Below are 23,696 nucleotides of genomic sequence, written 5' to 3' on the forward strand. Positions count from 1 at the left end.
AAGATTGACAAGAGGGAAAAAAGGGGGGGGGGAGGGAAACAAGGAAGTGCCCGACAAAACCTGGTACATAAATATATGTATACTGTAGCGCATAAAAGGAACCAAATCCAGGTAAAATCCTACAAAGGAGTGCATATGTTTGTGCCTGGAGGTCGTGGTGAAACATCCAGAGTGAGAGTGAGTAGAATGAATAGGGCAAAGGAAACGAGAAAACGGGAAGGGTAAGAGGAAAAGAGGGGGGGGGAAGGGGGAGGGGGGGAGGGAAGGGGGGGGAAAAGGAAAGTGAGAGGGGGGGGGGGAAGGGGGGGAAAAGGAAAGTGAGAGGGGGGAAAAATAAAGGGGGAGGGGGAGGGGGGGGAAGGAAACAGGAGGGACAAGAGGAGAGAGAATGTTGGAGGGGGGAAAGAGGAGGGGAGGGAAAAATTGAAAGAATGCAAGGAAGGGAACCGAAAAGGAAAGGGGGGAGAAAGAAGGTGGGAGGGAAGAAACAGTGGAGTTGGGGGAAGGGGAAAAGGAGGAGGAAAGTGGGGAGGGAAAGAAAGGTGGGTTGGAAAGGGGGGGGGGAAAGGGGTGGGGGAGGAGTGAAAAAGAAGGGGGGGGGAGGGGAAGAGGGGGGAGAGAAATGTGGGGAAGGGGGGGGGGAAGGGGGGGGAAAGGTAGAATATAAGGAGGAAAAGGAATTTGTGTGAAAGGGGTGGGAGAGGGGGGGGAAGAAACGCCGTGGGGGGAGGGGGGAGGGAGAGGGGGAACATGCGGATAAGTGAAGATCCAGTGCTATGCGGCCGTAGCCGAAAAGGTCCCATGAACAAAGATGGTGAAAATGACATAAAAGGTAGCCAGAGCATGCGCCATGGAATATATAGTGTGAGTGAAACAGAATCACAGTGTGCTAGAAACGAAACGATCATTAAGCCCAAATCCCAAGAAAGGGCTATATAAAGTCTGATATAGTGTTAGTGTTAATACCTGTGTGCCCAAATGGGCATAGAATATTAAGGCGGTTGTGGGTCCCAGGACATAAGAGTCCTGTGAATCAGATCAATGCTCGCAGTAATGGCCAGGTAAACAAGCCAAAGCAGAGGACTGGTAATAGTTCAGTTGCCAGTCTGTGGGGGTAACCAGAGAGCGAGCCTAGTAAAACAAGAGATGGTGGAAAAGGATCAGGGGATTGGTATCTATATCTATCCATCCAGTGCTCAATATTGTCTAGTACTTACTTTTAGTTGTGAAGGTGTGCATATGTCCTGGGACCTGGCTCCTGTGCACTGTGTCCTGCTGAGAGCTGCATTTAAATAGTTCCCTGTCTGCGTCTCAATCAGGAAGGGCTCCTGGACGCAGAGAGCGTGCTGGCGTGTGTGGGGCGGGGTCACAGAGAGGCGTGATTGCCTCTAACTGTATGGATAGGTCTGAACTGGTAGTTCAGCTATCCAATTAGATGCCCGCTTTACGTGTGGCCGGGAGAGGCGCCGACCGTGATGGCCGCTGCCTACTCATGCATAGCCAGACTGACACAGCATGTGGGGAGGGCGGGATCAAGCGCTACTCTCATGGTGACCGCCGATGGGCGTCACCTTATGTAAATAAAGCCTCTAGTCGTTTGGTCTAAGTGTGTGGGAAGGCTAAATTGTGTAGATGTAGATTAATATACATGCGGCTCGTTGCAGAGAGTGCATAATGGAGCGTGGAGACAGGGGATATTAATTCTAGGGGCACAGATGCATACCACTTACAGTAGTTACTTAAATTGAATAAATTGATATTCTGGAATGGAGCAAGGACATAGATGGACAGGGGGATGGGGGGGGGGAGGGAAAGGAGTAATAGGAAGGGAGGGGGGATGGAGAGGAAGGATCTGGGCATCCCAGCTGCAGGGATAGAGGGGACATTTCAGGTATGGAGACATGATGGACAATATAATATAGGATAATCAAATACATCAGCAATCATAGATATAGTTTACAATTTGTACACATTGCATTTGCAAGGTTTATATAGCAGTACAGACACATTTAGTGTTTAAACATATAAAGCAGTCTCCTGTATACCAGGAGATTGGTTGCAAGACATTTCTACAAACAGTATGTTACCTCAAAAACAGAAACAGAAACAAAGATGGTATTTGGGTGACATTAGAGGACAATTGACTAGGCATAGACAGCGTGTCAGAAAGCAAATTATTTGTATCTTTCTGACCCCGATAGGGGGAATTCAAGTTGCGAGTCGCATGCTGTTGCCTAGACAAATTGCTGTCCATGTCAGGACGGGTCAACTGTATGGATGGACCCTGATTGGCCCCCTGTCCCCAATAGGGGGGCAGGGTCCCAATCCAGGTCCACTCCATCAGAGGAATGGTTTGAATGAGTTCATTTCATTCAGGCCGGGAAACACAGTGGCCCCCAGTCGTTCGATCCAGAGGCATTCACGCTGAAGTAGCGTTTTGTCTCTGTCGCCCCCTCGTGTATCCAAGGGTACTACCTCCAAAACAAAAAACTTAATAGCATTGGGATTAAATCTATGGTAGAGCCCCATATGTCGGCCAATAGTTGTTAATTTGCCATTTGTTGAGTGGTATAGGTGATCACCTATACGTTGGCGTAATTCCCTTATTGTTTTTCCTACATAAAATACATGGCATTCACAAATCATGAGGTAGATGACTCCAGTAGTGCCGCAGTCAACCGAGAAGTGTGGGGCAAATAATTCCCCGTTTGGTAAAGTGTGTTTGTGACCAGGAAGTATCCAAGGACAGCGGGGACAAGACCCACACCTCGATGTGCCCCTGGGGCCTACTACTTTCAATTTGGGTGGTTTATAATGGCTGCTTGTCAGGCGACGTTTGAGGGCATTAGCTCTACGGAATACTAGCTCTGGAGTAGCCCGTACATGTTTGTGGAGAATGGGGTGGTCACTCAATAAGTGCCAGTGTTTCCCCAGGATTGACCGCAATTGGTCATGATGCGCAGAGAATTTCGTGATCACCTTGGCAGTATAGGGTCTACTTGCTCGAGGTGGTTGGAATAATAGGGAAGATCTAGTTCGAGCCTTGGCCCTATTGAAGGCCCTTCTGAGGGTTGATCGAGTATACCCTCTCAATAAAAGGCGTTCCCGTAATGCATTAGCCTGGGTGCAAAAATCTATATCTAAGGTGCAGTTTCTCCGCAAGCGTAGATATTGCGCGTAGGGTATACTTTGTATAAGGGAATGTGGGTGGGCACTGGAGGCGTGTAATAGAGTGTTTCCCGCCGTCGGTTTGCGGAAAAGATCCGTAACAATCGTACCTTCTACATCCTTGATGATTGTCAGATCCAGGTATGGGATCCGAGAATCATCAAAGGTGTAGGTAAAAAACAAGTTGTCGGTATTTTGGTTGAGCAAATTAATGAATTCCTGCAATAGTTGGCTACTGCCTGTGCAAATCATAAATACATCATCTATAAAACGATACCAACATGTGACATGTTGGAGATAGGTATCGTAATCCTCATTAGAGAAAATCTTGCGTTCCCAGGCGCCCAAAAATAAATTTGCGTAAGAAGGTGCACAGGAAGTGCCCATAGCCACTCCCTGGCATTGCAAAAAATGCTGGTTTTCAAATAAAAAATAATTCCTAGTGAGGATGAAAGTTAGAAGCTTAAGGATAAATTCATTGCGGGGCCACAATGTGTGTTCCTCCTCCATGAGGAAGGATCTGGCCGTCCGTACTCCCTGCTCGTGGGGGATGCTGGAGTACAACGCCTCCACATCAATAGCCACGAGCAGGGAGTCCGGAGGGACCTGGATCCCCTCCAGGTGGCATAAAAGGTCTGAGGTATCACGAATGTATGATGGAAGACTCTGTACATGGGAAATTAGAAAATAATCTACAAATTTGCTCGCATGGTCTGTCAAAGACCCTATTCCAGAGACGATTGGGCGACCAGGGGGTCGCGTCAACCGTTTGTGTGTTTTAGGCAGTGTGTAAAATGTGGGGGTTCGAGGATGTTTAGGAATCAGATAGTTCAACGTATCTTTATCTATGAGACCGCCCCAGAAGGCTGCAGTACAAATGTCAATGAATTCATTGACATATAACTGAATGTTGCCTACTGGGATGGGCTCATACCATGTTTTGTTGTCCAGTACATCATAGCACATAGAGAGATACTGGTCATGTGTCATAATGACAATATTACCGCCTTTATCGGCCGGTTTCACGACCACGTCATTACGTTTTTGCAATCGGGATAGGGCCTTTTGTTGATTTGAGGTTAGGTTAGGGTGAAAAGATTGCCATCGACTACGTTTAAGGTCCTTAATGGTCTGTTGTAAAAACGACCAGATGGCTGGACAGGTCATCAAGTCTGGAAATTTACTGGAACTAGGCTTGAATTTTTTCAATTAATTTGGACCAGAGGTAGTTAATCCAATAGGTGTGGCCGGGGGTGCACCAGTGGCTCCGACGACACCACCAGCCGGGGGCGTCGGGAGGTCATCGGTGCAGCCCTCGTCATACAACAGCATCAAATCTCTTAATGCTCTTAGGGACGTTCAGAGGCAGGAAAAAAACCCTTCTCTATCGTGTTTTCTGGAGAAGTTTAGGTGCTGTAAAAATGTCAGTCTCTCTTATCTTCTCTTATCTCTTCTGAACGCCAAGTTTCAAAGTTTTTTTAGTAAAAAAAAGGTGTGTTGTCACTGTACATCATTACTGGCTTTACAGGAAGTATTGCTGCGTACACACGATCATTTTTCGGCATGAAAAAAACATAGTTTTTTCAAAAAATGTCATTTAAAATAATCGTGTGTGGGCTTCACATCATTTTTCGGGTTCTGAAAAACAAAAAACAAAAAAATTCGAACATGCTGCATTTTTTTAACGACGTTTTAAACAATGTCGTTTTTCAGGTTGTAAAAAATGATAGTGTGTGGGCTAAAACAACGTTAAAAACCCGCGCATGCTCAGAAGCAAGTTATGAGACGGGAGCGCTCGTTCTGGTAAAACTACCGTTCGTAATGGAGTAAGCACATTCATCACGCTGTAACAGACAGAAAAGCGCGAATCGTCTTTTACTAACACGGAATCAGCTAAAACAGCCCCAAGGGTGGCGTCATCCACATGGAATTTCCCCTTAATAGTACCATTGTGTCAGGTCACCGGTAGCCAGATGACAAGTGCACCCCGTAGGGGTCAGGGATGCACCACAGGGTGGTGAATCCTATGGCCGACTGCTGCTAGCAGAGACGAAGCGTGAACCTAAGGTCACCCAGGGCGCGGAGTCTAAGACCCAGTTTTGTATTCACCAGAGCCCTTGGTGGTAGGGATGGTCTTGGCCGCAACTGGGTCCAGGTCGCGTTCCCGGGATTCCTCAAGTCACACTCCGCAGGGAGAAGGGGGAGGCAGCCAGCAGGACAAACAGTGGTGATGGACAGGCCGAGGTCAGGGCAACAGGCAGACAAGGATAACCGTGGAACATGCAAATAGTCAGGGGCACAGGCAGACAGGGAAGTCGGGGACAAGCCAAAACGGTACACGGAAGATGATCGTAGCACTCTGCAACCAGGAACTAGCAATACACTGCAGACAGGAAGTAAGCATAGGAACACTGTTGAACAGCACTGCAGACCTGTAGAGCAACGGTTAATATAGGCTTCCTGGGATGGACTAGGGTGGAGCCATACAGGAAGAGGAAGTGATAAAAAGGGGAACCAGAGCAGGATCTGCCTCTAATGAACACATGGAGATCAGGTAGGCAGACAGGCTTGATGCATATTCATGACAGTACCCTCCCTCTTAAGGCCCCTCCCCAGCCTGGAGCCAGGGCTAAAGGGGAATCCCAGAAGAAACCTCTTCGACAAATGGGGCGCAAAGATCTCAGATGCAGAAATCCAAGACGCCTCCTCAGGACCAAATCCTCTCCAAAGCACAAGGTACTGAAGAACGCCTCTGCGGAGACGAGAATCCAGAACTTGAGTATCCTCATTGACCAGAACCAAAGTAGGGACAGGAGGAGAGGATTTATTGAGGACCAAAGGCCTTTTAGGAATAAGTAAGGGCATGAGAGGGTCAACAGGAATCCGAGGAGGATCAAGCAGACCCTTAAAGATGAACTGGGGATTAAGCACAGGACCATTAGACTGGGCAGAGGTCAGAGGAACCCTGAAGTCAGGTTGGTTAGAAGGTGACAGGGCACAGGAGTCAAGCTGGATAGCAGGGAAACCAGCAGAATGCAGAGAGCCCTGAAAACAAGGTAGAAAACCCCATTTGGCCGACGATGGCAATCTATCCAAAGGATGGATTGAGCCCCTTAGACAGGTTGCAGGAGGGCCTGAACAAGAAAAGGTAGGAGGCTCACTGGGCATGGGCTGACCTGGCATAGCTGATGCAGAGGCCGATTGAATAGCATATTCAGGTGTAGCGATTACCCGATTCGCATCACAAGGCGTAGTGACTGCAGAACTCGCAGACAAGTTAGCCTGGCTGTGCGTTTTAGGGACAGTCAACGGTAAACTGGAGTGAATGATCGGCTCAGGTTCACAGACGGGCTCCTCATCCAGAGTGCTACATTGGCTAGAAAGTGCATCAGCCTGACTATTGCAGGACACATTCCGGACATCACTACATGTGGTGGGACGAGCAAAAGATTCTGGAATGGTGGCAACAGGAAGTTTCTCTTTTGGGGCAACCTTGGGTAGGCAAGACGTGGAACAGGAGGGACCCCAAGCCAGGATCTGTCCGGCAGTCCAGTCAATGTGAGGAGAATGGAGTCTTAACCAAGGAAGACCCAAAACGATAGGAGCTGAGGTCTTAGGTAGAACAAGGAAGGATATCCACTCCTGGTGAAGTGTGCCTACTGACATCTTAACAGGGACCGTCTGGAAGCGAATAGGACCCCCCGGGAGAACAGTGCCATCAATCGCCGAGACCACCAATGGTGTGGTGAGGGGCAAAAGGGTAAGTCTCATGGACGATGCGATTTCCCAGTCTATGAAATTGCCAGCGGCTCCGGAATCCAGATATGCCGAGACCGAATGAGAAGAAGCACCAAAATGAAGGGACACAGGAAGAAAAAGACGAGAAGGTGAAGGAGATATTTCTGGATCCAATACTCCACCTTCCAGATGTATTGAACCCGAGCGTTTCTCGGGGCGAAGAGGGCAAGTGTCACGAAAATGACTTTTGCCCCCACAGTATAGACACAGGCCTAGAGTTCTGCGCCTGGCACGTTCCTCAGGGGATAGCCTGGTCCGACCCAGCTGCATGGGTTCCTCAGTTGGCAAGGGATGCTCCACGGGTCGAAGAGAGGGGAGCTCAGGCTGACTAAGGGCCAAGGAATGTTGGCGTCGCTTTTCTAGGGTCCTTTCCTGAAAGCGAATATCGATCTGATTACACAAGGAGATCACTCCGTCCAGATCAGTGGGGATGGTTCTTCCTGCTAGTTCATCCTTCACTCTATCAGATAGGCCATGCAAAAAGGTTGCGACTAAGGCCTCATTGTTCCAGCTCAGTTCAGCTGAGTGGATATGGAACTGCAGAGAATATTGTCCCACTGAACGGGATTCTTGGCAGAGACGTAAAAGGGCGCTGGCTGCTGAAGAGACACGAGCCGGTTCTTCAAAGATATTCCGAAAAAGTTTCAAGAAAACAGGCAGGCTAGAAACCACTGGATCATTCAATTCCCACAGAGGGGCAGCCCAGGCTAAGGCCTCCCCGGAGAGGAGAGAAATGATATAGGCTATCTTGGCCCGATCAGACAAGAAGTACTGGGGCAGGAGCTCAAAATGAATAGTGCATTGGCTAAGGAATCCCCTGCAGGCTTTGGAGTCTCCAGAAAAACGGATTGGAGGTGATAACTTCAGTGAATGCGACTCTGCGACTGGTGCAACAGGTGCAGCTGCTGGTTGTACTTGGGGTTGCGGATTCGGGGTTCCCAGCGAGGTCTGAAGCTGATCAAAGCGGGAAGCCAGATCCTGAAGGAAACGCATCACCTGATCCTGATTAGCTTCATGCGTCTCGAGTCTGCGAACAATGCACTGTAATGGATCATCTGCGGGGAGCGGCATGTCGGCCGGATTCATGGCTGTTCAAACTGTCAGGTCACCGGTAGCCAGATGACAAGTGCACCCCGTAGGGGTCAGGGATGCACCACAGGGTGGTGAATCCTATGGCCGACTGCTGCTAGCAGAGACGAAGCGTGAACCTAAGGTCACCCAGGGCGCGGAGTCTAAGACCCAGTTTTGTATTCACCAGAGCCCTTGGTGGTAGGGATGGTCTTGGCCGCAACTGGGTCCAGGTCGCGTTCCCGGGATTCCTCAAGTCACACTCCGCAGGGAGAAGGGGGAGGCAGCCAGCAGGACAAACAGTGGTGATGGACAGGCCGAGGTCAGGGCAACAGGCAGACAAGGATAACCGTGGAACATGCAAATAGTCAGGGGCACAGGCAGACAGGGAAGTCGGGGACAAGCCAAAACGGTACACGGAAGATGATCGTAGCACTCTGCAACCAGGAACTAGCAATACACTGCAGACAGGAAGTAAGCATAGGAACACTGTTGAACAGCACTGCAGACCTGTAGAGCAACGGTTAATATAGGCTTCCTGGGATGGACTAGGGTGGAGCCATACAGGAAGAGGAAGTGATAAAAAGGGGAACCAGAGCAGGATCTGCCTCTAATGAACACATGGAGATCAGGTAGGCAGACAGGCTTGATGCATATTCATGACACATTGTACGTGTTGTACGTCACCACGCTTTGCTAGAGCATTTTTTAAAAACGATGGTGTGTGGTTTTTACATGCCGAAAAACTTTGTTTTTTTCATGCTGAAAAATGATCGTGTGAACGCGGCATATCTTTTGACCCTGTCCATCGTCTCCATCTTTCTATGAGAGAGCCATTTAATAATTCAGGAGAGAGAATTATTTATCTGTCTTACTCACTCCTGCCTAAAGTATCACTTTTAATAGCCATAGCAAACAACTGTTTTCATTCAAACTGAAAACACCTGGCTTCTCACAGGTAACCAATGAAACATGTCCACCTGCCTGTATGGCTGCCATACAAAAAAAGATATGATCAAACAATTCTTTGCAAAATCTGAAAATTTAATTGACTCTTGAATTATCAGAGCAAAACCAACCAACTCCAAATGCTCTTAAACTCTCATAGACTCGCCTAAACTTTTTACAATATGCTTTCATTTTGCGTCTTTTAAGCTAAAAACGTTGACGTTTTTTCTGCTACTATTGTGCATGGAGCCTAAGTGTGGTCAGTAAACAAGCCAAAGATCAGTAATGAGTTGTTGCAGGTTGGGATCAGGCAGAAGTCATGGGTCGATAACGAGTGGTAGCAAAATATTGACGACAGTAGGGAAGACAAGAGCGAGATACTGGCTGAAGAGAGCAATAATCTGGCAAACAAGAAGTGCAGAGACAGTGCTTAAATCAGGAAGTTCATGGGAGGAGCAAAGAGTTCAAGGTTCAGCAGAAGTCAAGGCACAAGGGAGGGTGGTCCAATGGATCAGACACAGTGCTGTCTGGCATCTCAGATAGCTCAGAGAAAAGAGTCATTGCCAGACAGGTTCAAGTCCTGACACCAAAAAAAAAAGGCTTGTCTTTGGTAAATATAAATAGAAAGGACATTCAGAAATCCGCCTCTTCTTAAAATGTTTTATACAGATTCAGGACAAATCTATAGTTGTTCAGTATATTCAAAGAACCCATCAAGCAAGTGTGTCATTTGTGAAGACTGCAAAGTTCCTTAGACTGTGATAAAATGACCAGGAAAGCTTAGTGGCGAGGTAGACTTTGGCTTCTTAATGGGATTTGACTGGAAATCTCTTTATCTTACTGAGCTTGCTGCCTTCCTTTCTGCCAACACTGATTGCAGCACCAGGACTCACATTTCCTACATAAAAGGATGTTGGTCACATAGCACATTCAAATTACTTTCAAATTAAAGTCATTAAGGAGGGTTTTCAGATATACTGTTACAGATATTAGTGTAACTGATTGTGGTTTAAGCAGAACTTAAAAAGAAAAAAAAAAAGAAGTAAAGAAAAGTTCTAATAATGGGCAGTGTTTACCAGTAAACCGCAATGGCCAGTATGCAATGTTTTTTAATCATATGTTAGATTTTTCTGACAATATAAGTGTGTGTATTTGTTTAGCCTTACTTGAGAACTCCAATATACTGTAAATCTGTTTTCCTTTAATTCGGAACCACATTAAATACTTATTGCCCCGGATACATCAGAACTAAGTGCTGCAAGTCCTAAGAGGCAGGATGTCAAATTGCGTCACAATGCATAAATCCAGAAGTGGTAGAACTTGCAGCGGGTAAAGAAAATAATCACCCCTTGTTGCTTTGCAGCCTGAAATGAAGACAGACACAGCTTTTGTTTTATCCAGCTGTATTTACTCAACATATAACATGCAATGTATAACATCCAAGTGAAACATATAACACCGTATCAGAAAAAAAACAATGTAAAAAAAAATCAGAATCACTGAGTTGGAAAAAGGATCACCCCCTTGTGTCAGTATTTTGCTGAACCACCTTTTACTTTAATTACAGCTTTTAGTCTGTTGGGATACACATCTAGACTTTGCAATATTTGCCCACTCTTCTTTGCAGAACTGCTCAAGTTCAGTTAAATTTGATGGTGACTGTTTGTGGACTGCAGACTTCAAGTCATTCCACAAATTTTCAATGGGGTTTAAGTTTGGGCTCTGACTAGGCCTGCTCTGCTCCTGATGACCAGGTGCTATGTTAAATGTAGTGGGTATCTGAGCTGATACTTGGCTCAGACTTTGATGATTGATACAAAATCAGCCTCTGTTCTGGCTGTGGCAGTGCTTGGAGGGATTTTCCCACTGTTGCCTGTAGGTGGCGATACCACCACCGACCAATGTTGGAACTCAGGCAGGCTACGGTGCCTTGGGTGTCTTTTGCCAGGAGCAGCCCAGTGGGAGTGGTCTCCTCGCTGGGCATGCTGGGGAAGGATACTTAAATGACAGACGCCATGTTGTGAGAGGCTCTGCCTCGAGGTCCTCCTGGCTCGAGGTCCGTGATGGTCGTTTGGCCTCGGGACCTTGTTGGCACGAGGCTGTACTTCTACCAAGTAGGCCCAGCCATCCTGACTGGGGCCTATGATTTCAAGTGATCCTGAGCTGTCTGTCTCATGACAGGAAGCTACTTAATGGAGAAAACCAGGGGAGGACCTGCCCAGGATGGGACCAAGCAGACGGCCTATGTCTCGGGATAGGCCTGGTGACTCTATTAAGGGATGATCTACAATCCATGTTACCCTTCGGTTTCGCCGGGTCAGCTTAAAGGCTCTTAAACTGTATGGTTGGAAGTTCGGGTACCAAATCCTGTGGCAGAGGATTCCGGACTGTTCGCTTGTGCTTGCAACCAGTCTGTGGTAGAGACTGTTACTGATCATTGTTCGTGCATCATTCTGGCTGCTAGGCCAGGTGAGAGGGCCTATCCGGGTGAGCAAAACCCACTCAAGAGGAAGTGGTGAGTGACTTTTTTGGGACTTAGACGTTTTCCCCCAGTGATCTGTACTATGCGCCTGAACCTTCCCCTGCTCCTCCATCCTTCTACTTTCTTGCAAGTTATGAGAAAAATAAAACAGCTAAAGGTTTTACAACTTGTGTGGACATTGGAGTTCTTTACAGACTTTCTTCCCCTAGACAACGAATGTTGAGGTAACGTGCAAGGCTCAAATCTAATCCAGCAGCTTCTACGGGGGTAGTGCTACATAGGCATTGATAAAGTCTTTGACAATTTTTGTATCCATCTCCTGACTTGTCCCCAACTTTATCCCGGAGATTCTTTGGCAGTTGCACTACTAGGGACTGAAATGCTCCAGTAAAGCTATTTTTTCATGCTGAGCTAATCAAAATGACAACAGCTGATCACAGTTGCAAGTCAAATGGTGTTGTGTGCCATTGAGAAGGTGATTAGCTACACCTGATTGACTTTACATATAATTTTTAGGAGGGGGTAACTCTTTTTCCAACTCAGTGATTCTTTTTTTTAAGTTCTTTTTATTTTTTTCAGACATGTTGGTGTTATATTTTCCACTTGGATGTTATCAGTTGCACTGAGTATATACATTATGTGATCTGGCTCTTCCGGGGAGGGGGCGCACATGCGTGCCGCTGGCTCCCTCAAATTATTTGATTTTATTTTCATATTTTTATTTTCATTTTCTTCTATTTTCATTCCATCAATGTGTTTGGCGTATGTTATACTGAGGCCTCGTACACACGACCGAGTTTCTCAGCAAAAACCAGCAAGAAACTTGCTGGGAGATATTTTTTTGCCGAGGAAACCGGTTGTGTGTACATTTTCGTCGAGGAAACTGTCGAGAAACTCGACGAGCCAAAAAGAGAGCATGTTCTCTATTTCCTTGACGGGCAGCACAGTGGTGCAGTGAGTAGCACTTTCGTCTAGCAGCAAAAGGTTCGCTGGTTCGAATCCCAACCACGACACCATCTGCCTGGAGTTTGCATGTTCTCCCTGTGTCTGCGTGGGTTTCCTCCGGATACTCCGGTTTCCTCCCACACTCCAAAGACATGCTGGTAGGTAAATTGGATCTCGTCCAAATTGGCCCAGTATATATGTATATATGTGTGTATGACTGTGTGTCCCTAGCGTGTCATGATCCTACGGGGTAAAAATGACCGCACCAGCCAAGCAGATACTGGCTGGAAAAAAGCGCTCAGAGGCGATTCAGTTCGCATGTGTTGCGCTATACAAGTCATTCATTCATTCAAAATTGGCTTGTCTAGTTTCTTGACGGCTTCACAAGGAACTCGACGAGCAAAACGATGTGTTTCGCCCGTCGAGTTTCTCGGTCGTGTGTACGAGGCCTCAGAGATTTTTTTAGCAATCTAATACCTGTCAGGGAATTTTATAAGTATTCAGCTCTAGGAATGTTGTTGTTATGTCTGTTAATGAGGAAACGTTCCTGTTTGGGTGTACTTGAAGCCGAGTGCACCCAGGGGAAATTAGGTCATGGTCATGTGAGTGGGTTGAGCTCACGCATGGCGTTTTAACTTTTTACTGTGAATAAGGAAGTATTACTGTTTGGTTATACTTAAAGCGGAGTTCCACCCAAAAGTGGAACTTCCGCTTAATCCACTGCTCGCCCTCTTACATGCCACATTTGGCATGTAATTTTTTTGGGGGGGGAGTGGGGGCTTCAGGAGGAGTGGGACATCCTGTCCCACTTCCTCCTTCCGCCGAGGGGCTGCTAAGGCGATACGTCATAACGCCTTTTGGCGGCCCCTCCCTGTAGGTGATCAATCAGATAGCGCAGCGCCGCTCACGCATGCGCAGTGAGTGCTCGGCCGTAAAGCCAAAAGCTGTCACGGCCGGGTGCCCACAGTAACAATGAGGACGACGGCCGAAGAGGGGGGGAGAGGAGCGGAGCTCCGGCAGGCGTGTCGCTGGAGCGTGGAGCAGGTGAGTGCATGTTAAAAGCCATCAGCTATACTTTTTGTAGCTACTGACTTTTAATAAACATTAAAAATGCCTGGAACACCCCTTTAAGACTAAGTACACACAGAGGGAAATGAGGTTATGATCATGTGAGCGGGCAGAGTCTGCACATAGCTATATATTTTACAGTGATGTTGGGAGTCTTTGTCTTTGATAACGCCCTGTGGGAGAGGCGAAACGAGTCAGTCACAGACTACGGCACCGCAGTGACATCACGTCCGATGTACGTTAGAATGCAGATGAAGTTGTGACTGAACCTGCTGCTTCCTGGAACTTTTTACTATGGAACATTGTAAGCTTGATTTCTACTGAATAAACAAGATGTACTACACTATGTGGGCTCTCTCTCCTTATGTCCGAGTTTGAAACATCACAGGAAGAATCGTATCTTGTAGTTGGCGTCTCATACCCTGCTCACCAGACTAAGCCTGTTTGACCCACAACGCAGTACTGCTTGAGGGGTGCGTTGTATCTGGTGAATCTAACCACTTAGTGTGGTGTGGAGCACGTTATCATCGCTTTGGATATCAATTATTATTGCAGCACCTTGGAAATATTCAGCACAGCAGCACTTGTGAAGGAGTCTTTGCAATTGGAACTTTTTTTTAATTTTGCACATGTATTTTCACTGGCTACATGCTTGTTAAATGTTTTTTACTATTTCAATTGTTTTTTGCACAAATATTTCATGCACAGCATTAGCACTTTGTTATTCATTTAGGTTTGTTTTTCGCTGTGGTATATATTTTTTCCACATTTGTGACCTTTGTCATGAACAGCAGCAGCAAGTCTAACACCAATTATTATATGTAGTGCCGGTGATTGACTGTTTAATACATTTTTTTTATTGTATATGTCTTATAGCAGAAAGTAAAAAATATATATATATTTTTTTCAAAATTGTCGGTCTTATATGATTATAGCGCAAAAAATAAAAACGCAGAAGTGATCGAGATCCACCAAAAGAAAGCTCTATTTGTGGGAAAAAAAGGACAACATTTTTATTTGGGTAATTTTCAGTTAAAGTGACGCAGTGCTGTATCTCAAAAAAATGGCCTGGTCATGAAGGGGGCTAAATCTTCCGGAGGTCATGTGGTTAAAAGGGGATGATTCTTTTCTATGCCCATTGTAAAAAAAATCAGTTTATTAATAAAGATTAGCTAGGATAGGGAAAAAAAAGAGCTTAAATGGAACATCTTAAAAATGGTCTGATGAGTCTGGATTTCAGCTGAGACATTCAGATGGTAGAATTTGGTGTAAACAACATGAAAGCATGGAACCATCCTGCCTTGTATCAACGGTTCAGGGTGGTGTAATGGTGTGATCAAAACAAAGCTCGGTAATCGTTTTTTTTTTCCTCCTCGCGCTGATAGCGTGAGGAGGAAAAAAATGGCGATCACCGGCTGCTGAGTGAGGGACATCGGTCCCCAGTGGAAGAGGCAATTTTGCCTCAGTGGACACAAGTACTGCCTGCCAGTGCCACCTGCCAATGCCCACAGTGACCACCAGTGCCACCTGTCAGTGCCAATCATTAGCACCTATCAATGCCCATCACTGCCACCTAGCAATTCCCACCAGTGGTGATAGTCAGTGCCTCATCAGTGCCCATCACTGCCACCTATCAGTGCCACCTATCAATGCCACCTATTCGTGCCAATTCTCATTGCCCACCAGTGCCACCTATCAATGCCCTTCAGTGCCACCCATCAGTGCCACCTCTCAGTGCCCACCAATGCCACTTCTCAGTGCCCACCAGTGCCACCTATCTGTGCACACCAGTGTCGCCTATTAGTGCCCACCAGTGCCGCCTTATTGGTGCCCATCAGTGCAGTCCATTGGTGCCCATCAGTGCAGCCCATCAGTGCCGTCTATCAGTGCCAATTAGTGCAGCCTCATCAGCGTACGTCAATGAAGGATAAAAAAATTACCTGTTTGCAAAATTTTATAACAAAAATACAACGGTTTTGTATTTTGTTTAAAAAAAAAATTGTCTTTTTTATTTTTTTTAACAAAAAATTAAAATCTTAGAGGTGATCAAATACCACCAAAAAAAAAGCTCTATTTGTGGGGAAAAAATGACAAAAAATGCATTTGGGTACAGTGTTGTATGACCGCGCAATTGTCATTCAAAGAGTGAGAGCGCTGAAAGCTGAAAATTGGTCTGGGCAGGAGGGGGGTTTAAGTGCCCAGTAAGCAAGTGGTTAAACACCACGGTCTACCTGAGTATTGTTGCTGACCATGTCCATCCCTTTATGACTACACTGTACCCATCTTCTGATGGCTCCTTCCAGTAGGATAATTCACCATGTCACAAAGCTCAAATTATCTCACCGCTGGTTTAATGGACATGACAATGAGGTCACTGCACTCCAATGGCCTCCACAGCCACCAGATCTCAATTCAATAGAGCACCTTTGGGATGTGGTGGAAAGAGATTTGCATCACTAATGTTTAGCCGACAAATCTGCAGCAACTGCGTGATGCTATCATGTCACTACGGACCAAAATCTCACTATAGACCAAACACTTGTTGAATCTATAAATTGAAGCGGTTCTGAAGGAAAAATGGAGCCCAACCCAGTACTAGCAAGGAGTACCTAATAAAGTGGCTGGTGAGTGCATAATGAAATTGGAAGCCTAACTTCAGCTACAAATTCTGTCTAGGTTTTTTTTTCTGTTTATGACCTCCATTGGGGAGATTGCATTTACTTCCTATGCCTGTGACACCTGTACCATTGGCAAGGCAGTTCACTGGGACTAAAGGCACAGGCAACAAGAAAAACATTATCAGAAGTTCTAACCCTTCCTTACATTGGAGATGACATCATATAGCTCAGAATATCAAAAAATGAGCTCGGCTAGATTTCTGGGACATATGCAGCAAACATTCAGTGCTATCCCAAGAGAAAAAAAGAGAAACCAAATGGAATTAAGCCCACAGATAGGGAGATTTATAAATCAATAACCTATTTTGTAGACGCTATAACTTTTGTGCAATCCAATCAATATACGCTTATTGCGATTTATTTATTTTTTACCAAAAATATGTAGAAAAATACGTATCGGCCTAAACTAAGGAAAACATTTTTTTTTGTTTTTTAAAACAGTTGGAAAATTTATTCTAGCAAAAAGTAAAAAATATTGTGTTAAAAAAAAAAAAAAAATGGAAAGGAAAGACAAATTCTTTGGCTAGTAAACCAGCCCCCTATATGTATTTCATCTTTAGCTGATCTAGACTATAACCATACGCCTAGTACAGTAAATATTCATCAAATTGGTAATTTGTAATACATAAATCATGCTAGAACATGAGAATCATATTCAGATCATATTTTATTTAGTAGGTATTCTGAATAGTGCAGGAAACTGTACTTTAGGGAACCCCGGGTTCAGATTCAGCAATTGAGCCAATAACCTTGAAAAGGTGCCAGTCTATCTGCATGCTTCATACAGTCCTGCACATTACAAAACACTGCCTGACCAGAGGTGCTGTATTCTGCATAATAAAAGCGATTCTTATTTTATTTTTAATTATTTTATTTGCAGTGCTAGGGAGTTTTTTTTTTATTATTATTATTTAGGTAAGTTATTGAGCTTTGACCTTGTTACGCTATTTGCATCTAATCCTTACACTGGAAGCTTATTACCAACTGGCTTTGTGGCGTTTTTTTTGTGATATTAAATATTACCGCTGTACTTTTAGACATAATTACCTCAATTTTTATCAGTAAGTGTGTCAAGGGCTGAGAAGGACACACTTGCTAACAATCTGTTCAGAGACTTCTGTAACCTCCAGAATCCCGCTTGATGGATATTTTGCTCCCAGTTAGTAGTGTGCCTGTGAGTTCAGTGACACTCTAGTTACTTCATAAATTATAAAGTCAGTTTAAAGTCAATCATGTCTGACCCTTTTTAATTCCCAGTGCAATAGTGCTCTGGTTATCCGCTTACTGTGAACCTGGAGTTCAGCTGTAGATTATAAGAAGCTCCAGGCAAAGATTGGTGATTTGATTTATACTTATCATTGTTCAATAAATGACCAGCTGCTAACATAGCTTTGTCAGACAGAGAGTGAAGAGCCAAACATGTATAATGATCAGAGGCACACTTAAGCCTCGTACACGCGGTCTGATTGTTGTACGACCGAGCGTCTGATTTTTGTCAAAAGCGCATACGCAGGATTTTGTCTAGCATACTAACTATCCGCAAATTTTCATTAGACAAACACAAACATATAGGTAGATTCAGGTACAATGGCTGAAAGTTACGGCGGCGTAGCGTAGCCTGTTTAGGCTACACCGCCGTAAATTAGCTAGGCTAGTAATGATTCTCAATATACTTACCTGCTAATTTACGGCGGCGTAGCCTAAAACGAGCGGGCGTAAGGGCGCCTAATTCAAATGGGTTGGGGGGGGGGGCGTGTTTCATGGGAATAAGGCTTGACCTCACGTTTTTGACGTTTTTTGTCACTGCGCATCCCCCGGGCGACTACATTTCCCAGTGTGCATTGCGGCTAAGTACGCCGTACGGGCCTATTGATTTAGATGTGAACGTAAACTACGTAAATCCCGATTCGCGGACGACTTACGCAAACAACGAAAAAATTTCGAATTTCGCGGCGGGAACGGCGGCCATACTTAACATTACTATTCCACTAGAGCCTAGCACTAACTTTACGCGGCCTATCTCTTATGTAAACGGCGTAAAAAAGTACTGCGTCGGCCTGGCGTACGTTCGTGAATCGGCGTATTCCCTCATTTACTTAATCTACGCCGGGCCGCAATGGAAGCGCCATCTAGCGGCCATCAGAAAAATTGCAATCTAAGATAGGACGGCGCAAGCCATCGTATCTTAGATATGTTTAAGCGTATCTCTGTTAGAGAATACACTTAAACATAGGTCGGTGCAGATTCAGAGTTAGGTCGGCTTATCTATAGATAAGCCGGCCTAACTCTTTCTGAATCTACCTAATAGTGACCTACTACGAGAGTATAAAGAGGACGTTCATTTCTCAAGCACCACCCTTTGGACCCCTTCTGCTAATTTCATGTTAGTAGAAGTTTGGTGAGCTTTGATTTTTTTTGAGTTATTTTTATTTGGATGGTACATAGAATCTTTAATTACATTTCTGTTGTTTTTTCTGCACAATAAAACAATTGTGTAGAATAATACTTGGCTATGTGTCTTTCTTCAAATGACAGTTTAGGAGCAGGCAGTTACATTAACCGCTTGCCATCTAGCGCACGACGATATACGTCAGTAGAATGGCACTGCTGTGCAAAGGGCGCACCCGTACGTCCCCTTTAAATCACGGGTGCGTGCGTCACCATCAGCGGGCGCACGTGCCCACGGGAGCATTAGACCCCTTTCACACTGAGGAGTTTTTCAGGCGGTACAGTGCTGCTATACCGCCTGAAAAACTCCTGCACTACATACTCAATGTGAAAGCCCGAGGGCTTTTACACTGAGGCGATGCGCTGGCGGGAGAAAAAAAAATCTCCTGCCAGCAGCATCTTTGGAGCGGTCAGAAGAGCGACGTGTATACCGCTCCTTCCTATTTAAAACAATGGGAAACCGCGGTAATACCGCCCGCAATGCGCCTCTGCAGAGGCGCATTGCAGGCGGTATTAACCCTTTATCGGCCGCTAGCAGGGGTTAATACCGCACCGCTAGCGGCTGAATCCCGCGGCAATTCTGACGGTATAGCGCCGCTATTTTTAGCGCCGCTATACCGCCACCGCGCCTCCTGCCCCAGTGTGAAAGGGGAGCATGTCTACAGGTGCCGCGGACTTAATGTCCACCAGTGGCCCATGATCGTGACACAGAGAGGCAGAACGGGGAGATGCCTATGTGAACAGAACTTTGGAAGAGAGGGTTAGGGCCAGGACCCTCTTAGGGAGGTGCAATGTTAATTAGCAGATACCAAGACTTCTACAGGTAGACAGCCATGCAGGGAAAGGCATCCAACTAGACACCACATCTGCATGCAAAAGAAATGCTGTCTCCTATGGCAACAGTCTTAGAATAGTTCTTAAAGTGGAGTTCCACCCATAAATATAACATTACATCAGTAGTTTTAAAAAAAATGTCATTAGTCCTTTAAGAATTTTTTTTTTTTTTTAGATGCCTTCAAAGTGTTGTTGCTAGGCAGAATAGTTAATCTTCCCACTTCCTGCACCTAGGTGCTTAAGCTTCCTAACCTACACCGCACAGACTCCTGGGAATGTAGTGGGTGTAACTTTCCAGGAGTCTGTGCACTCCCCAGTCTCGAAGAATCATGTGACTTAGGTTTCAGATCAGGTTTCAGCTTGTGCAGCACTGAGCATGTGCGAGATCTGCAAGGCTGAAATCCAGGAAGTCATACAGTCTGGCTTCATGATGCCCACACTTAAGATGTCCCCAGTCAATTTCTATTTTATAAAGTGTCTAAATGCTGTAACAACCTAACAAAACGGACCTTAGTTTACAGACTAACTTTACTAGTATACATTAAGCTTGTGTATTACAGGGGTATTTATACTTAAAAAGTGAAATTGTGGCCGGAACTCCGCTTTAACATAAGTTGTAATAAACTCCTTTACTTTCTCTACAGTCACTTCTTGTAGGTTCCCAACCTACTGAGCTCCCAATCTCTCAAGACTTGCCGATTCACTGCTACTGAATCCCTTGAGCTCTTACAATCTTCGCTTAAGTATCTTTCTCAAGCATCACCCCACTTCTCTGCTGGTTCCCCAGCTTGACACTCCAGATATTTCTCAAGCTTCATCCCACTGGCCTGCTTGGTCCCTGGATTAACACACAATGCTGCTCTGTAAGCGTCACCTTCGCTGGCTGGGTCCCTGGCTTGCCACCTGCTGAAGTTTCCCAATTCTTCACCGTCCCCGGTTGGTGAGAATACTGCTCCGGTACTTGCTTCAGCTATTCACTGTGGTCCCTGGTAATAAGGTGATTGGTTCCTTAGTGGCGACAGCTTCCCCTCTACTGAACACGACAGGTTCTCCAGGCCGCAGAACCGTCACTTCTGGTTGGACGGCAAGCTGCAAGCCTATGCTGCTCTCTTGCTTCGGAATAGGCCCTCAGACAGCTTAGCAGACAGATGTGCCAGGGATAGGCCCAAACTCCGGCCTGGCAGCCCAGGCGATACAACAAAACGTCCACCCAAACAGCCATAAGAACAAGCACAGAACACTGATCACCTGACTCCACCCAAATATATAGGTTCTCCCAGCAGGCCAAGGGATTTAAGAAAACCCCTGCCCATTGGCTGAGATAACCCATATACTCCTAATCTGTCCTTGCTTTGCCCTTCTCTTATCTAATGTCACCAGGTGCCCGGCCACCCAGTGGCAAAAGAGAGAAGTGCAGCAATTCCAGATTTATGGTGAACTCAATTGATCCCTAACAATGAGCCAAGGTAGCTACACCTGGCAGGTAAATTTAAGAGCAACCCCGCCAAAACATCAGGGTGCTACATGTGTCTAAACAGGCAAAGTGACTGTGTCTTTTGAGTGCAAAATTGTATTATTTATTAGGAAGCACATTTAAAAACATATTTGACATGTTACTGAAGGTTACCGGTACCAAACATTAGTGAAGCTTTAAAGCGGAGCTCCACCCTAAAGTGGAACTCCCGCTGATCGGCACCCTCCCCCCCTCCGGTGTCGCATTTGACACCTTTCAGGGGGGAGGGGGGTGCAGATACCTGACCAAAGACATGTATTTGCACCCACTTCCGGCCACACAGTCTCGGGCAGACTGCGGGCATGACGTCACCTCCTGCCCCACCCCCCCCCGTTGTGTTCTGGGAACACTCGGCTCCCAGTACACAGCGGAAGCCAATCGGCAGGTGTAGCGCGTCTCGCACATGTGCCGTAGGGAACCGCAGTGAAGCCGGAGTGCTTCACTTGCTGGTTTCCTCACAGAGGATGGCAGGGGGGGGCAGCAGAGTTATGAGCGATCACTCGTCATCTGCTGCGGACGGCGCTGGACTCCAGGACAGGTAAATGTCCTAATATTAAAAGTTAGCAGCTGCAGTATTTGTAGCTGCTGGCTTTTAATATTTTTTTTTTTTTATATTTTTTTTCAGCACACATCCGCTTTAATTATTGGCAGATATTTTGTTGCACAAGCCTTATTTCCTGCTCATTAAATACAGAAAATGATACTGAATTCAGGCTTTTTTTTAAATAGCCACACTATCAGTCACAAGCCAAGACTGCTCAGATAAAGGGGTTGGTTAACCAAAGTATTTATTTTTTATTTTGTTAAAATAGTTCTCTGCAATCAAATGTAGGGGAAGTCTCATTATTTTATCTCTCTGCTCGTGATAGTGTTTGAAGTGAACACATATTATTTAGTATGCTAACCAAAAGAAAAAACTTTATTAAATTGCCCACTATGTGTTATTTTTCCCCCTGCTGTGGTTTTCTGTCCTCTTTACAACCCTGCTAACATCTCTGATGCTTAGTTTAGAGCAGAGATTGCTGAAAGGTTGTCTTTTAAGTCATGTAGTAAACAAAGTTAATGAGGAAAATATCTTTCAGATGTAAAGAAATCGCAGAAGAATTGTAATACACTGAAGGCTGGAGATGATAAGTCTGGAAGTAATAGTTATACTTTACTTTTACTGTAACTTACAGTAAACATGAAAATTGTAAGCTTCGGATGCTGGTGTTCTTTTGTTCTGAGAATTAAGAACATTCGTTCAAAAGGGCAAAGGAAAAAAAAAGTAATGATGAAAAGCAAAATGCAGCATCCCACAGACAGAATCAAATGTCTGTTTTGTGTAGGCGAATAAATGAAGAATATATTTAGATTGATTTAGGTTATTGCACATTTCTGGTGTTTGTGGGTTGTTCCTTCTTACTAAATAGCCTTGCCATACCATTGTTCTGGGAAAAGAGGTACAAGACATAAACATACCTCCCAACTGTCCCGGATTCTGCGGGAATTTCCCGCAATTTGAAGTATGTCCCGCAGTCCCGCGATCATGGCTAAATTCCCGCAGCCCAGTGCCAGAACAAGCGAGTGACGTCTGGTCACCAGATAATCTAAGTTCTCCCGCGAGGTGCAGCAGTGTTCCGCATTTGGGCTGCGCGGTTCCCTGACACATACCAGTTGCAGCCACCCTAACTGATCACTGGTTGCTAGGGCCGCCCCGCTTGGAGTCTAACAACCAGTGACGTCACACACTCACACACAGAGACTCCCAGAGCGAGGCCGTGTCAGTGTTACCCTGGCTTCACCCATCTTTTCCACTTCTCCAGCTCCCGCGGTCCGCCACTAGGCGGCCTAATGCAGTTACAGGCAAGGCCTCTCTCGCATCGTGGAGCCATGGAGATGATGACAGCGGCATCTGCACTCTGGCCACCTCTCTCCCCGGGGAGTTACAGTCTCAGCGTCGCCCTTGGCATGGACTGGACAGACTCAGTAGCACAGCAGCAGGTCAGTGTCACCCCCCCCCCATCAACAACTTCAATGCGAAGGAGGAGAATCAACAACCGCTCAACAACCTTAATGCGCCCCCCCGCTCAACAACCTCAATGCGCGCCCCCCAGCTCAACAACCTTAATGTGCCACCCCCCCCGCTCAACAACCTCAATGCGCGCCCCCCAGCTCAACAACCTTAATGCGCCCCCCCCCCCACTCAACAACTTCAATTCGGTCACCCCCCCCACCCCCCCGCTCAACAACTGTCCCGCAGTGGATTTTTAAAATGTTGGGAGGTATGCATAAATAATAATATACACTCACCAACCACTTTATCAAGTACACCTTGCTAGTACTGGGCTGGACCCCCTTTTGCCTTCAGAACCGCTTAAAGTGGAGGTTCACCCTTTCTGACATCACAGGGAGTCGAGCCATCCTACCGACAGAATGGTGGTTTATTTTTTTTCTCAGCACATACCTCGTTATCAGGATTTTCACCTCACGGCAATCCCGCGGGAGTGGGCGTTCCCAAGCACTGCCTGTGATTGACAGGCTTCCGAACGCCGCATACTGCGTTCGGAAGGTTCGTTTTTTTGAGGGTGAACCTCCACTTTAAATTCTTCTTGGCATAGATTCAACAAGGTGTTGGAAACATTCCTCAGAGATTTTGGTCCATAGTGACATGATAACATCATGCAGTTGCTGCAGATTTGTCGGCTGCACATCTGTGAAGCGAGTGTCCCATTCCACCACATCCCCAAGGTGCTCTATTAGATCT

Source organism: Rana temporaria, chromosome 1, assembly GCF_905171775.1.
Source record: "Rana temporaria chromosome 1, aRanTem1.1, whole genome shotgun sequence".
In the NCBI taxonomy this organism is placed as follows: Eukaryota; Metazoa; Chordata; class Amphibia; order Anura; family Ranidae; genus Rana; species Rana temporaria.